This window comes from Watersipora subatra, chromosome 3, assembly GCF_963576615.1.
Source record: "Watersipora subatra chromosome 3, tzWatSuba1.1, whole genome shotgun sequence".
NCBI classification, from domain to species: Eukaryota; Metazoa; Bryozoa; class Gymnolaemata; order Cheilostomatida; family Watersiporidae; genus Watersipora; species Watersipora subatra.
The window spans coordinates 60,911,319-60,927,969 of NC_088710.1; positions in this window are offsets into that span (position 1 = coordinate 60,911,319).

Genomic DNA, 16,651 nt, shown 5'->3' on the forward strand with positions numbered 1-16,651 from the left:
ACTTAAACAAACTCATTGCAGGTTTATCGGAAAGTTGTAAAGAAAAGTCTGATAAAGTTTACTTAAAATTTCATAAATTTCATTTTTAAGTTGAGTAACGACACATCCATTATTATATTGGTAATGAAACTATTTTCGTTACTAATTTTAGGCTACCTTATATTAGGTGTTTAAAAGGTTGGCATCATTGACAATGAAGTGTTACTAAGGCTTGCATAAAGCATTAAACTGACCAGGTAGCCAAATAGACTGTCACCTAGATAAATATAACAACAAAACATAAAAAATACTGTAAAAACACAAACTTTATGTTACTTATTACTCAAAGTCATTTCATAAAGATTCTACTCTCAATTTAATCTAAAATTGTCTACCTATAACAATTTTCAATTAAATGCTATTATTAACATTGTTTCTGTTACACTGTCATTAATACGACAGCCGGCCAAGATGAGGGAACGAAGCCTCCAAGAACCATTGCTATATCCACTAGGATACTGAGCACTAATGATGGACAGACAAAAAGAAGCAAAGGCTTAGCTCTTCCTAGTGCAAGAAGATGCAAGACACAAATACACATGGTGTGTTTATTCCAAAAGCCGACCTAAAACACATAGTCTCAGTGTTGCCCCAACAAACGGGGCATTAGGAATTTTGGAACCCAACTGGAGTCACCACACAATAACGCTGCTGCCTCGAGAACAAATGGTTTGAGTTCTATACTTATTGATGACTTCCAAAATCTCTTACTCTACCAATAATTTCAGCTGTAGAAACAAATGGAACAAAGAAAGCCAACTATGGTAGAATAGGCTGTTGTGCACGATTGGTACTCTTTGGGATACTGCAGACGCATTGTAACAATATTGGAGCAATATTGGTGATGTTGAAGTGATATTGGAGCGATATTGGAGTGAGTGATAGTTATTTTAGTGATATTGGGGTGATATGGGGGTGATATTGGAGTGATATTGGAGTGATATTGGAGGGATAATGGAGTGATAATGGAGTGATATTGGAGCGGTATTGGAGCGATTTTCGAGCGGTATTGGAGTGATATTAGAGTGATTTGAGCAATATTGGAGCGATATTGGAGTGATATTGGAGTGATACTGGAGTGATACTGGAATGATGTTGGAGTGATGTTGCAGTGATGTTGGAGTGATGTTGGAGTGATGTTGGAGGGATGTTGGAGTGATATTGGATTGGTATTGGATTTGTATTGGAGTAATATTGGAGTGATAGTGGAGTGATAATGGAGTGATAATGGAGTGAAATTGAAGTGATCAGCTTTGACACTTAACAGCTTAAAGCACATAAATTACATAATTTTTTTATTATATATTTCAATACATCAGAGTCTTGGCTTTCGAATGAGCCTATATTCAATACACAAAGAATAATAGAACTATAAAAAACGGGGTGTCAAAAGTACGTCCTGCAAAAAAAACACTTGGTTCAGGTACTCAAAATGTGACGTCCTAATTCTCATTTAGCCTTAGGTCATCGATCCCTTTCGCTGTCATTGAGGCTGCGTTTTTCTGTGACAATCGGTGCTGTTAAACCCGGAGAGCGCTAATAATAAACTAAGATTCTAGATAATCAACAATGCCCGCGATCGTGCTAACGCCCGACCAATACAAACACATGTTCTGGGTTAATTAATTATGCTTCAATAAATGTACTGTCGTTGATAAAGGTAATGAAATCACATCAATTAAATTATGACCTGCGGCTGCGTGGCCCTTGGACTAAATGTCAATTGCACTTTCGCGAGATCACGCAATGCTTGAAATTAATTAGTCTCAGTCGTGACCCTCAACATCACATTAAAAATAAAAAGGTAGTGCATAATATCATCGGGAAAATATAGTATGGTTCTTAGAGTCTGAAGTACTCATCATAGAAATAATATGTACATGGAGAACTAATGACACTGATTCCTTGGTCATCTTCATTCGTTCTCTGGAGTTGTCCTACCTTCGCCTGCCACTAGCGTCATTTTCGTCATTATCGTAGTTGATAAATAAGCGGTAAGAGCACACAACAACGAATATGAGAATTGTGACGTCACAATTTTCGAGACTATGCCAGTAAACTTTTTCGCGGAAGAGCTCTGGAGAAATCCTATAAACACCAACCAATGTCTGTCTCACCATGGCAAACAACAGCTTATTCGAAAGTCAAGACTCTGATGTATTGAAATATACAATAAAAAAATTATGTAATTTATGTGTTACATGTGCCACAACAACAACAACAACTACCACAGCAACAACCAACAACAGATCTGTGCACACAAACAGACCAGTTAAAGTCAAGCCATTGTGCAGAATCTTCAAGTTTGCTGCGCAAAGATTATATACAAGTTGCAAAATTTTTCATGTTAAAATTTGTCATGTTATTCATTGTTCTAACATAGCAAAGATAAATAAAATATTTTCAAAAAAGCAGCCGGCTGTCCAAACAAGGATTCAATCTTTATACTGACTTTGTTAAGGTTTCAGTCAAAATGGCTGCTATCAATTCTCTCCAATACCTTTCTGCAATTGAATCTATGGAAATCAGAGCTTACACTGCAAATGATGACATGCTGCTAGAAATGGTAGGTGGTGATTCAACGACAATGTGTTGGAGGACTAAAGGCTCTCATGATCTAGTCATCAAGGATCTTGAAGGTGATGATAAGTTTTGCATTGGTGGAGCAGAAATAAAAAATCATCCGATTTATGTATATTATACAGAAGTTAATGTGATTGGAGAGATAAAAGATGGTGTACTAACAAATACAGGAGCAGTAGGCACTGAAAGAATAAATACGCATAACCAGAGACTCACTGTAGCTGGAAACACAGTTGAAACATCTCCAACCCACTTTAATATCTCTTTTGGTTCTCAAGCTACCGTTGAAATGAAAGCTATGGTTATTGCTTTGGCGACACGAGAAGCTCTTGCATTTGGTTTATTACAAAGAAACCTTCCTATACGTCTGCTGCACTCAAATGAAGTTTCAAAGTCTTCGATTTGTCCGAAACAGAATAAAGAAACTGTTTCAACAGTATTCACTGATGAAAGGGACAACGAAACATATCAACTAAAGATGGGAGGCCTATCAAGGGGTACTAGATATTATACATATCTTTGGATGGATAACTCTGAAAGACACAACATACTTTTGTCAGCCACTATGAAACGGCTCAGCATGGTAGTATCAAATACAGCAGGAAAAGAAATATATACAGCAACGTTTAGGAATTGGGGTTTCATTGTATTTTCTAATGGAACTCGAATAGGAGAAGTACGTGTGAGAGAAAGACCTAAGATAACAACTTTAACTACTGACAGTTTTCCGCCAAACTTTGAAATGCGTTTAGAAGGCGATCTTAAAAATGGCTCAATAACAGACTCTACAGGATTAAAATTGTCAACTTTCAAAAAATCGAGTCCAATTTCAGCTGAGATTGAATTTCTTAAAATGACGGCTAATCAAAAGAAACTAGTGTCTGCGTACCTCTTTAAAACTATGTGTAAAATAGTTACACATGCAAGAAAATGTTCTCAAATGATGATTACAAATTTAAGTTGCAACTGTTTAACTTGTCAGAAACCTGGGCAAACAGACGAAAGTAAATTGCAAAACGATCTTCAATTTTTAAGTTTAATAGTAAACCTAGCAGTGTCTGTTGCAGGCCATAATAGCACCAAAAACCTCGTCTACTTTAATGTGTATAATAAGGAAACAAAAGAGACTCATTTAACCTTGGAGTGTACACCTGTTACAAAGTTTCAAGGTCTGTCACGACTAATTGCGAAAGATAAGTTTGGAAAGACCGTGTTTAAGGCTGCTATTTCACCAGATGAAGATGTTTTAGCTGTCTATGATAATAATGATGACTTCTTAGGGTACTACTACAATGGACAAGTAATAGACAACAGCAATATCACTATTTTGACCATAAAAACAACGAGAAAAAGAAATATAAACCTTGAAAATGAGAATGACACTTTTCAATATGACATCCATGATTTATCATCGGGGAAGAGAATTAAATGCCTTCAAGGCTGGAACTTTTTTGTGGAAATATATCAAATTTTGTCAACTGAAACATACAATTTTCTGCAAATGCCTATGACAATTGCTCTTGCAGCCAAGATATTTTGCGATGTATTCAACTTTGACCAACAGCCAAGCCCTGAGATATCGTACCGTTACTATGGTTCAACAGGTGATGCCAAGCGGATATGTTCAACGGATTGATAGTTTTAAGTATTCTGACTTTAAAGATTTAGTTGTAATTAAATTTAATTGCGATTAAAATTAAATAAAGTGTAAACTTTGCAGCTGCTTGTTTGTTCTAATTAGCCTCAACATGATTAGCCTTGTTGTGCACTAAGATAGTAAAATAGTGGATGTGTGATAAACTTATGAAAAAGACTTGAAGGTTACTTCTGCAATTAACAACAATGGCACTATGACTTCATTTGACTATAAACGTATTTTTTCACAAAATAAAGTTCAAAGTTTATCACTCTGTCATAAACAGAAATGCATTCAAGCAGATACAGAAACTATATCTGCTTGAAACCAATTTGTAGTGATTACCTAACAGCTAAGTGCTCTTTATATTTTGTTCAAGCTATAAATTACTTCTCACATAGTGTATTGAGTGCTTCTTTATCATTTTTACTATGACTTCATTTGGTGCTACAATTGGTGGTTCAGTGGTAACTATTTTCTTTGACTATAAAGGCATTTCTAAACAGCATAAAGTTAAAAGTTGACCACTCCATCATAATTAAAAGGTTGTCATAGAACTTATTTACAAAGTCATTGCAGTGTTTAACTGCAAAATTACTTCTGCATTTAACTATAAACTTACATATATAAAGAAATGTAAATATATATAACTAAATACATGCTGCTTTAAGTTAATCAATTTAGAAATGAGACTTCTAAATTCGCTGAGTTGAGTATAGTAGAACTAAACCGTGTTTGGTATGACTAAACACTGTCATGGCAGCTACAATGCTGTTTTGTGCTTAAAAATGGCCAAGCAAATTTTAGTCACACCAAACACCGTCTAGTACAAATAAAATAATACTTCTGCATTTAATTAGAAAGTTATATAAACAAATATATGAATATAAATATATATAGCTATACATACATATATATATAAATATTTACGTATATATAATTATATACATAAATATATAAATGTATATGTATATAACTTCATAATTATATGCATAATAGTATAATATCATGCTTTATTTACCTTAAAACCTTTACTTGAACACCACTTTTTAGCTTTTATGCAACATTTAAAAATGTTGCATAAAAGTTCATTGCACTCATTAATAATAATAATGCTACAGTTTGCAGACAAAATTAGCTTTTTATGAGCAATAGAAAAAGAGTTACGAACATCGATCTATTGTACGATCAGATTATCGCAATAATGCTATCAAATAATATGCTATAAATCTGAAAATTTTTAAGTTATATAACAATAATCTATCAAATGCTACCAACATGTATTCATGAACAAGTGACATGAACGAACCATACTTGTATTGCATGCAAAACCAAAAATTAAAATTTTGAAACAAAAATATTTGCATCATTTGCGCGGCCAGTTGCTTTCCGATTGTTGCTTTTGATGGAAAAATCATTTCCTGGTTGTTCAATACTTTCCACATGTCTTCTGAAATCAACTATTTTTCTGCACAACTAAACTAGTCGATATTAGTGTCCAAACTATATTTTTTGCAGAGAAAAAACCTCCCCATTGCATTTTGCATTTTGCCATTGCCCCATGCTCAATAAACACAACTTTAAACCTAAAACTAGTAATTAATATACAACCGTAAATGAAAATCGTTTTTCACACATGTCAAAGTATCAATACCATATTAAACAAAGAACTACTAACAGCCTTTTACAGTTATTAATTATTTCTATTGTGTTACTTTCCAAGTTTAAACGAAACAAACGGAAAGCCTTAAAGTTGGACAATGAGAGAATTAATTATTATTGATATAAATGATAAATTAATTAATTATTAATACCATCAATATTAATACAATTAATATTATTAATTGCTACTGATATGACTGAATCATTATTAGTATGATCTTGCAATTTTCTACTAATCACTTATTATTATAGGTTTGTAAAGATCAATGTCAGAGTGGGGGTCAAATGGAGGCGGCGTTCAATTAAAGGGGAACGCTGATTTCTCAATGATTCTTCCACAGTGGTGGTCAAATAAAGGTGGCATTTAAATAGAGGTTTTATAATATCTCCTGTCCTTTTTCAGCTAAATTATCTTGGTAAATTTTTTGTTGCCTAATTTAGGACCTGCTTGTAATAAATCTGGTCTTTTTGAAGAGGGAGGTATCAGGTTTATCAATGCAGTTCACCCTTTCTCCACCAAGGGTATACAACTTTGAAGTGACTAGCGTAACGAGCCAATTAGTAGAGAGGTTCGTACCTCGAACATGGCTGCATGAAATTTGTTGTAACTAACTTCCGATTGTCCTAAATTTCTTAATAAATATGCATTATTAAGTTCAAAATTTTTTCTACAAGCTGTTTTTTTCTTGCAAATAATACAGGAAAATTTTATAGCCTGTGACGCAAATTGTTGAAGGCATCAATTTTTTTCTAATATTATAAATCTTATTGTGTAGTTTGATTTTGTAAATATATTTAACAGGGTTATCTAAAAGGTCATTGTACTGATTAATACGTTTGCTACAATTTGTGGCAAAAACTGCTTGTTTATGTGCAATGGACGATGGGTTATGAGCCTTGATCCATTGAAAGCCCAGTTTGGGTAATGACAATGTGATGCTATCAAATGATATGCCAAAGTTCTGCTAATTTTCAGGTTAAATAATAATAATAATAATAATCTGTTAAAGACTAAAATATCTATTCAAAAACAGGTAACATAAACCAATACCATTTATAATACATACAGAAACATCATAAACACTTAAAAACATTTATCAACATTTCCATGGTCGCTTTTCTCAGTTTGACCCATTTTAGCTTCTTCTGGTTGCTCATTATTTAATTCATTATTTTATTAATTATTTTATTTACTTCTAAAGTGTCTTTTGATAGAAATTTTTTCACGCACTGTTGAAATAGTTGATATTAGCATACCGCTTTTTTAGCAAAGCAAAACTTTTACGTGTAACCATTTTGAATACTTTTCATAAAAGACATTTTTTTAGCTATGTGTAGAACTTGTACATGCGTGGTAAGCACAAATATTGAAATTAAAATACTATTAACATTGTGTCGTAATTACTTAGTTATTATATAGAAAAATTCTAAATAAATTGAAATATTCAAAAAAGTTTATCAAAAAAAAGTTATTGAAAATATATGTTATATGATAATAATCTATCAAATGCTATAATATATACTCAAAAACCAATCACGTAAACAAGCAATGTTCACAACTATACATGCATAAACAAAAATAAGCTTTTGAAAATTATTAAGCTTAATTTGCTTGGTCTGCATTCCTAGTTGCTAGCTGATTGCTGTTTTCGTTTTGAACCATTTTAGGTTTATTTAGTTGGTCAAGATTTTCTACAGGGTCTTTTAATAAAAATCATATGCTGCTTTTTCTTGTGCTCTATCTGCACTGATAGATCCCATGTGGATAGGCCATTGAAACATTAATGCATTTAAATTTATAGCAAATAAAAGCATAACACTTTAATTTTCTGAGTGTTATTTTCCTTGTCATCATTTTTACAGTATTTCACATAATTTAGGTATCTCTAGCTGAGCTGGAGTATCTTATTAGCTTGGTAATTTTAAAGGCACATTACTTTTGTGATGTTTTGAATGCAAAACCAAATTGCTGTAAAAATTTGATTTGTTACATACTGCAGTTTTTTTATTTAATAATTTTTCATGCTATTCTCTCATTTGTGAAACATGGCTATCATATAATTTCATTTTTTATGATCGTAGTTTTGAAATTGCAACACTTTTTAAATTTTGAGAGCGCAAATCAAAATTGCTGTAAAAGATTTGTTACCAACTGCAAGACTAGTCTTTTTATTTAATAATTTTTCATGTTATCCATTGTTGCAAAATAACAAAAATGTAACAAATATTTTTAAAAAAGCAGCTGGCTGTCCAAACAAGAAATTTGATTTTGGCACTGAGCCTGTTAAAGTTTTATTCAAGATGGCTGCTAATGATTCTCTCCAGTACCTTTCTGCAATTGAATCTATGGAAATCAGAGCTTACACTGCAAATGATGACATGCTGCTAGAAATGGTAGGTGGTGATTCAACGACAAGGTGTTGGAGGACTAAAGGCTCCCATGATCTAGTCATCAAGGATCTTGAAGGTGATGATAAGTTTTGCATTGGTGGAGCAGAAATAAAAAATCATCCGATTTATGTATATTATACGGAAGTTAATGCGATTGGAGAGATAAAAGATGGTGTACTAACACATACAGGAGCAGTAGGCACTGAAAGAATAAATATGCATAACCAGAGACTCACTGTAGCTGGAAACACAATTGAAACATCTCCTACTCACTTTAATATCTCTTTTGATTCTCAAGCAACCGTTGAAATGAAAGCTATGGTTATTGCTTTGGCGACACAAAAGGCTCTTGCATTTGATTTATTACAAAGAAACCTTGCTATACGTCTGCTGCGCTCAAATGAAGTTTCAAAGTCTTCGATTCGTCCGAAACAAAATAAAGAAAAAGTTTCAACAATATTCACCGACAAAGAAAACAATGAAGCGTATCAACTAAAAATGGGAGGCCTATCTAGTAGTACTGAAAATTATACATATTTTTGGATGGATAACTCTGAAAGACACAACATACTTCTGGTCGCTACTATAAAGCAAGCGGGAATGGTAGTGTCAAATAGAGCTGGGGTAATACAATACACAACAACATCATATAATTGGGATTTTATTGTAGTCTCTAATCAAACTCAAATCGGAAAAGTGTGTGTGAAATCAAAACCAAAGAAAATAACTTTAACTACATTTAGTTTTCCATCAAACTGTGAAATGCGTGTAGAAGGAAGCCCTAGAGAAGGCATAATTACAGACTCTACAGGAATAATATTGTCAACTTTCAAAAAATCGGGTCCAATTTCAACCGAGATTACATTTTATAACATGACGGCTAATCAAAAGAGACTCGCTTCTGCATACCTTTTCAGAACTATGTGTAAAATAGTTACACATGCTCAAAACTCTTCTCAAATGATGACTACAAATTTAAGTTGCAACTGTCTAACTTGTCAACAGCCTGGTCAAACAGATGATCGTAGACAGACAAGCAGTCTTCACAATATACATGCGAGATTAAACCTACTAGTGTCTGTTGCAGGCCATAATAGCGCTGAAAACCTCGTATACTTTGATGTGTATGATAAAGAAACGAAGAAGACACATTTAACCTTAGAATGTACACCTGTTACTAAGTTTCAAGGTCTGTCACGACTAGTTGCGAAAGATAAGTTTGGAAAGACAGTGTTTAAAGCTGCTGTTCTACCAGATGACGATATTTTAGCTGTCTATAATAGTAATGATAACATTCTGGGATACTACTACAATGGACAAGTAATAGATAATAGGAATGAAACTATTTTGATAATAAAAACATCTCCAAAGACAGAAGGAAATCTTGAAAGTAAAGAGGACTCTTTTCAATATAACATACTTGATTCAATATCATGGAAAAGAATTCTATGCCTTCAAGGCTGGCACTTTAATGTACATATATTTCAACCTCTCAGGTCTAGGCCATACAATTTTTTTCAAACAGCCATGACAGTTGCTTTTGCAGCCAAGATATTTTGTGATGTATTCAACTTTGACCAGCAGCCAAGCCCTGAGATATCGTACCGTTACTATGGTTCAACAGGTGATGCCAAGCGGATATGTTCAACAGATTGAGATTTTTAAGCATTCTAACTGTAAAGATTTAGTTGTAATTAAATTTAATTGCAATTAAACTTAAATAAAATGTAAACTTTGCAACCACTTGTTTGTTCTAATTTGCCTCAACATGATTAGCCTTGTTGTGCACTAAGATAGTAAAATAGTGGATGTGTGATAAACTTATGAGAAAGTCTTGAAGGTTACTTCTGTAATTAACAACAATGGCACTATATTTTTTGCTATTAAAGTACATGTATTTCTACACGACATAAAGTTAAAAGTTGAATACTATGTCATAATTAAAAGGCTGTTGAAGAACTTATCTACGAAGTTATTACAGTATATAATTACAACAATAGCAACAACACAACGCCTGCGTTTACCATAAAGTCACATACCGTAAAACCTCTATTTGAAGCCATGGTGCTGCACTTTTCAACCCTTCCACTATTATAGTAGCATGCTATTAGCATTAGCATTCAAATAGATGGTTGTGCTTTATTTTTCAACTGGTTAGCTTGTCAGGATTTTAGCTAGACGAATTTAACTCTTTCATAGGCAAGGCGATCTGAATCTTGTCTATATCTTGCACTCTCACTAAAGGCAAAATGACATCAATGCCGACAGCTTTTGCTAAACAGTTTTACATCTACTTCGAAGTATCAGACCAAGTGAAACAAGGAATTCTATGAAAATATATTAAACCGATACAATTACTGATACAACCAATGACTTTGCTTTTGAAGCTTTTAGGAAAGGCTGAAAAACTTTAGAAATAAAAAACTAACTTCGATACCCTGTAACAATAGCTGCTATTGCATCGCACTAAAGTGTATTCTCATAATTTATCTGAAGGTTTTAAAGCTTTCAGGCGAGATTGTAAAGAGCATAATGGACAATCCTGAAAACATTAGGGCAGATTTGTATCTCAGTACAAGGCAGCCAAACATTTTTGCTAATTGGCCAAATTTTAGAAATCAAGCAGTTAGGTGGTCCAAAAGTTTTTCTTTTGTGTAACTACATGTATTTTCACATAAAAACATTTATGACACAAGTAATGAACACAAGCGATGGACGAAATTTATCCTATTTTTGAACAGAACAATGAGTTATTATAAACGACACTAAAATAAGTCAAAATTATGTAAATACTAGCTGTACTGCCTGGAGTTGATCAGGAAACAAATTTTTTTTAATATTTTTGGACATAAGTCATTTTTACACCACCCAGGAGGTAGAAAAATAGCGCATTACCCATTTTATTAGGTGGCGGGTTCCCAAGTAGGCATATAAACCATCAAAAATGTATACAATATTTAATATCTCAAGAATTGTATTGTTGTATACAAAGCTTATGACATGAAAATGAAAATATAAATTCTCAAAAACATTTCATGAGCAAGACAGATTGTGTCAATAAAAAAAATTACAGAAAAAATAAGACACCAGTAAAGGTGTTTTAACTTGAAATAGTTAGCAAGCAATGGTTAATTGTAGTCTGTTCTACTACAATGATTGCAAAAAATATGAATTGATAGAAATATGATATCCAAAATGAAAAGACCAAAAAATAATGAATAATAACAATGAAAGACTTGAAAGTTTACTGTTGCTGCGGTAGATATTCTTGAAAATTTGGCGAGCATACCGCTAGTGTATCACTAAAGCGCTCGAGGGTAAACAATGTTCTTCGTTTGAACAAATGGCGAGAGAATTTTGCGAATGCGTTAGAATGTATAGGCCATTTTTACTGCCTACTCGGGATAGCGTAACATACAACTGTCCATGTGAAAATCAAGGTGTTAGTAGGCAAATGCCGACAGTTTTGAGTGTTTAACCTTGAGATTTGTTGATAGCCAAAGCAAATGACAGTCGAACAAGAAATTGAATACTTTAAATTGAAACGGCAGATTTGTCAAAATTAGTAAAATTTATACCTATTCTAGAGATAAAAACTTCAGTTTTCAAAGCTCTAGCAGCAGCTGTTATATTGCTCAGAGGAGCAATTAATCACTCACCATGAAATCAAGATTATAAGAGGCCTTTAGCTTCGTCTCCAGCCACTATATGACCCAGGGTGTCACGGTCTCCCAGTCGTCTAAGCTATAGTCATTTAGCCTGTGGTTCTTTATCTCTAACGTGTTACATAATGAATATATAACAGCAGCTTTTCTCATCCTGTCTTTTCTAAGTTTTTCTTCTTTTTCCTCTGATGAATCATTGCAGGGTCTTTTCTTTGGAGGCATTAGATAAAGTGTAACTTCTCAGAATACATGTACTTGATAAATTAATAAAAAAGATGACAGAATATGGTAGTATTTGGTAGCTAAAACTTTGTTAAAACAAAAATTTTGTCGGCAAAATATGGTTAGATGACAAATTAATATTAATAATAACAATTGGAAACTAACTAAGTAATAATAACAGCGGTAGAAAGATGTATGATGTTTGAACTTAAAACACGATATTCAAATTATGTTTAAAAAATGTAAATTGAAATAATACCAATAATGAAACAAACTTTAAACACTTATATTATAAACTTCAAAAGTTATACAAATTTTTAAATGTAATAAGATAATGTAAATATGCATTTATAAATGTAAATATAAAAGAGTGAGGAATAACTGATACTTGTAATCTTACGCGATAGTAAAGTACAAATCCAACAAATAAACCTATAGTACCGGTAATTTTACAAATGTTGGCTGTAAAACGTTAAATTATTCACGGATTACTAATTGGTTAGATTTAAATGAAAAGATGTGTAAGTTATAACACAAAGTGAGCACTGATAGGAACTTTTGTGAAACACGTGTGTAACAACTCAATATTCATCTGTTGAGGAGAGACAATTGCCCTTGTTAATATACTATATTACTATTAAAATGAACGTTATATAACAAATTTAAAGATATTCATATAAACAAAGAGGTTTAAAATAGAACTAATAGAAATAACGTACAATCTGAAAATAAAGGAAAGAACAAGATTTGCTTTGTAAAAATGAATGTGGAATGCAAGATACCAAATGGGAATCAAGAAAAATATATATTTCGAAAGAAATGTTTGTGGACACAGTTTGGCGGAAAGCATTGTGTTTTATAACCCGTGTGTGCATTGTATTAATAAATGCATCATTTAGCTGAGATTTTATGTCTGGAAAACTGTTTTACTGTAATGAATAACGCAGAACTTGCTATGACGATCAACTGATATCTCTTAAAGGTCTTGCGACAAAATTCACATTACAGTTATTTGGTATCAAAAGATTCGCCATGTCTTACTCTGTTGTGTTGTAGGTGCCAAATATGTGGAAATGTGATTACAAGCTTTTAAAAGCTCACAAACGAAAAGCCGCCGTAGATTGGAATCTCTTGATTTCGATGACGTATCCGCGGATTTTGGTTATTGTCTTGTCACGTGGTGTTCTCGCGTGAATTGAAAGGCCAATAAAAAGCTTAATATAAAACTTATCGTAGCGATAGTTTATGAGAAACACTTCGGGTTTTATTTAAGACCCCGTATCAGATATAGATGCTTGCTACTTTACAGTTTCAGCTTGGCCATTCCGTCCAACGATTCAACGTACGTGTACAAGTCTGAGTTGCGATCATAAAAAATGTCAAATTCTGAATAGTTAAGACCCTGACGTTTCGAGCCTGACGCTCTATCTGAAGAAGATCCTCAGCAGAATCAAACATCCCAGCAAGTAAGCACCGCCACTAGCCAGCTCTTATGTGCCAAGCTAGCTAGTAGTAATAGTTTTAGCTAGAGAGTGATAGAACGAATATTATTATATATATATGATTTTAGTGATAATTATCGCTTCATATTGCGAAAAAATAATTACAGATTTTTCTCGAATGACAAAATTAACAATTTTAATATTTAAATCTTGTGCTGCACTAATATACTGTTGGATAACATCGACCTGATGTATTAGCTATGGTTGCATAGACATATCTGTTCATTTCTTTAGGAGCTAATACCACCGGCTACAGAGTGGTGTGTCTGCAAGCGCTGTCAAGACATGCCATCTCTTCCTGAATGTTTGTGCTGCCATGATGCTGAGTTTGTGCATCGTCTCCATGACCGCGGGAACATGAATGCCTGTGTATGCATCCTGGTGTTGACGAACTTGTAGCGCCTGCACCCCTTGAGTTGGGATGGAATAATTACCTGCGATATCATAGTCAGTTAGATTTTCATTTAATGCCAACAACACCAAAGCTATGCTAATGTGTCATGCATTATCTACAATTCTTGTGTTACACATTCAATGCATCGGTTGAACACACATATTCTGAACTCGTGGAACACAAGGAGAACTGTTATATTTGGCTTGTACACTTACTACAGTAGAGAGTGTATTAGTTTTATGATTTTATTATATAAAGATTGAGATTATTTAGATGATCAGCAATTATTGTTTTTCAATAATTGTTTTGATAGATAATCTATTCCCAGTTGGAAATCCATCGTCAAATGCTTGGAAATGGTTGTGTGCATACCGCAATCTTGTGTTTTGGCTAATGCCGCAAATCTTGTTTGCAAGTCTGCAAACTCTTCTTCATCATCCGTTGGTGGGAAAAGAGCCTGAATCTTAAACACCAAGCAGGCAGGTAGAGGCCGTCGCTCACCGCGACGAATTTGCGGCATAAGCCAAAACGCAAGCTTGCGGTATGCACACAACCTTTGTAACAACATCCGTTGTAATGGACCTCACTCTCAGGCCGTGGGAAATTAGATCGTACTGGCATCGCTTGAAGCCTTCCAGCTCCACGGCGTTAGAGCTGGTGGTCTCTGTTGACTGCAAAGTAAAGAAAGTTACGACCAACAATCACTTTCACATTATTTGAATGAATTATTTAGCTAGATCAGCAACTTCATGTTTATGTATTGATAACTACTAAAAAATTTGGGTTTTTGTCAGGCTGTGAAGTAAAAACTGTCAAAGTTTTACCTTGACAAGATGGCTGCTGACTATTAAACCGCAGCTCTGATCCATCATAGTGTAGGCCCCGTATAGTGCGCAATGCCCCGGACTATCGCATCTACCGTCACCTGCCAAATCAAGCTCCCAATCGATTGCTGCCATCAATCCCTTGTTACACAGGGTGTACTGCTCAGCAATACACTGTAAAATATTGTAAAACTTCATTATTCTCCTATATTAATTTGTATCATTATCATTAGTCTAAGAATGTAGAATCCTCTTCCCCCTTTTTGTGCTATATTATGATGAAGAATCAGAATTTTAAATTATAATATATTTCGCTTGAAGGATGAGATATTTTCATTTCAAGAAAAATATTGTTTCTAAATGTCGTTATTCAATTAGTGTGCCAAGCTTTTACTCACATTTTCCAAGTTTATGGGTAAATATTAACACTCACACCATGTATGTATTCTCTTTGTTGGTAGAGGCAAATGCTGTGGCTTGGTATTGCGATGTTCAGGAGCGAAAGAAAACGGAGGTTCTGCATAAGGCATCCGCCAGAAAAGAGTGATGCAGCTGCCAGCAGGGGTTTGATGGCGTGAGCTCTGTCCACCCTGGCAGTTGTTTCCCAAGTGTACGATTGGTGACAGGAGGCACATGTAACCTTTCAACTCTACCCATCCGCCTTCTCACACCATCGTGAATGAGCAGGTGTGACAGTGAAATAGTCGCTGGAGTGCTGTCACACTTACTATTATTTTCTCCTCTTTGAAGGAGGATTCGGGTCTGAAATCACAACACAATAGTTGACTTGCAATAAGATTTGTACAACATCATTTTCTGTTATTATATCATATTTGCTTGATCAGAAAAAGAATAAATATGTAGCCATGCAATCATGACACAGATTTTACAAAACCTTATCAGAATCCATGATATTGTAAACATAAAAATGTGAGTAATAACTCTATGGATATTCTTTATATTTTGTCAAGTTTGGTTAAGTTCAGCTCTATCTGACATGTAATTGGAGAGCGTTTGACGCTGGCCAACATAGCGCTCAAACTCTTCCTAGTCTTCAGTGGTTGGCACAAACTCTTCATCATCTAATACTAATAATAATCATCTAATAATATTAATATGCTATTAACGATGATACCAGAAAATGACAATAACTATTTTATATAACATATCTATAATTGAGTGGGGTTAAGAAATTTGGTGAAATTAATCATGAAACTTATAACATTATTTTATCAATTATAGATTAATATATCACGTTTTACAGATAGATATGCAGTATGAATTAGTTTTGTTATTATAATAAGAATAATACACATAATTAAAAGATAAAATACTAATAATATCATATTACAATTAAATGACATTAATATTGTAATATTAAATATAGATTAATACAGTAATTGTCATAGACAGAGAGATAAGGTTTATTTCTATGGTCTTAGATACCGATGTTTCATCATAACCATGCCTGTGTCATTGGCTTGTCAAGTCTGGGGAAAATATTAATCCCCCTAATGCTAATTTGTCAATCTGGTATTTCATCATCCTTACTAATTAGTGTCTCACTACTGTAATGTTTAGATCACTTGTTACTTAAATAACCTACGAGATACATATAAAACTCGGACAGTAGTATTAGGAGAATACTAGAAAATAACCCGAGTTACTACTACTTATACAAGTGGTTCATAAAATGAATTACTCACATGCTTTGGTGACATATGGAGTATGCA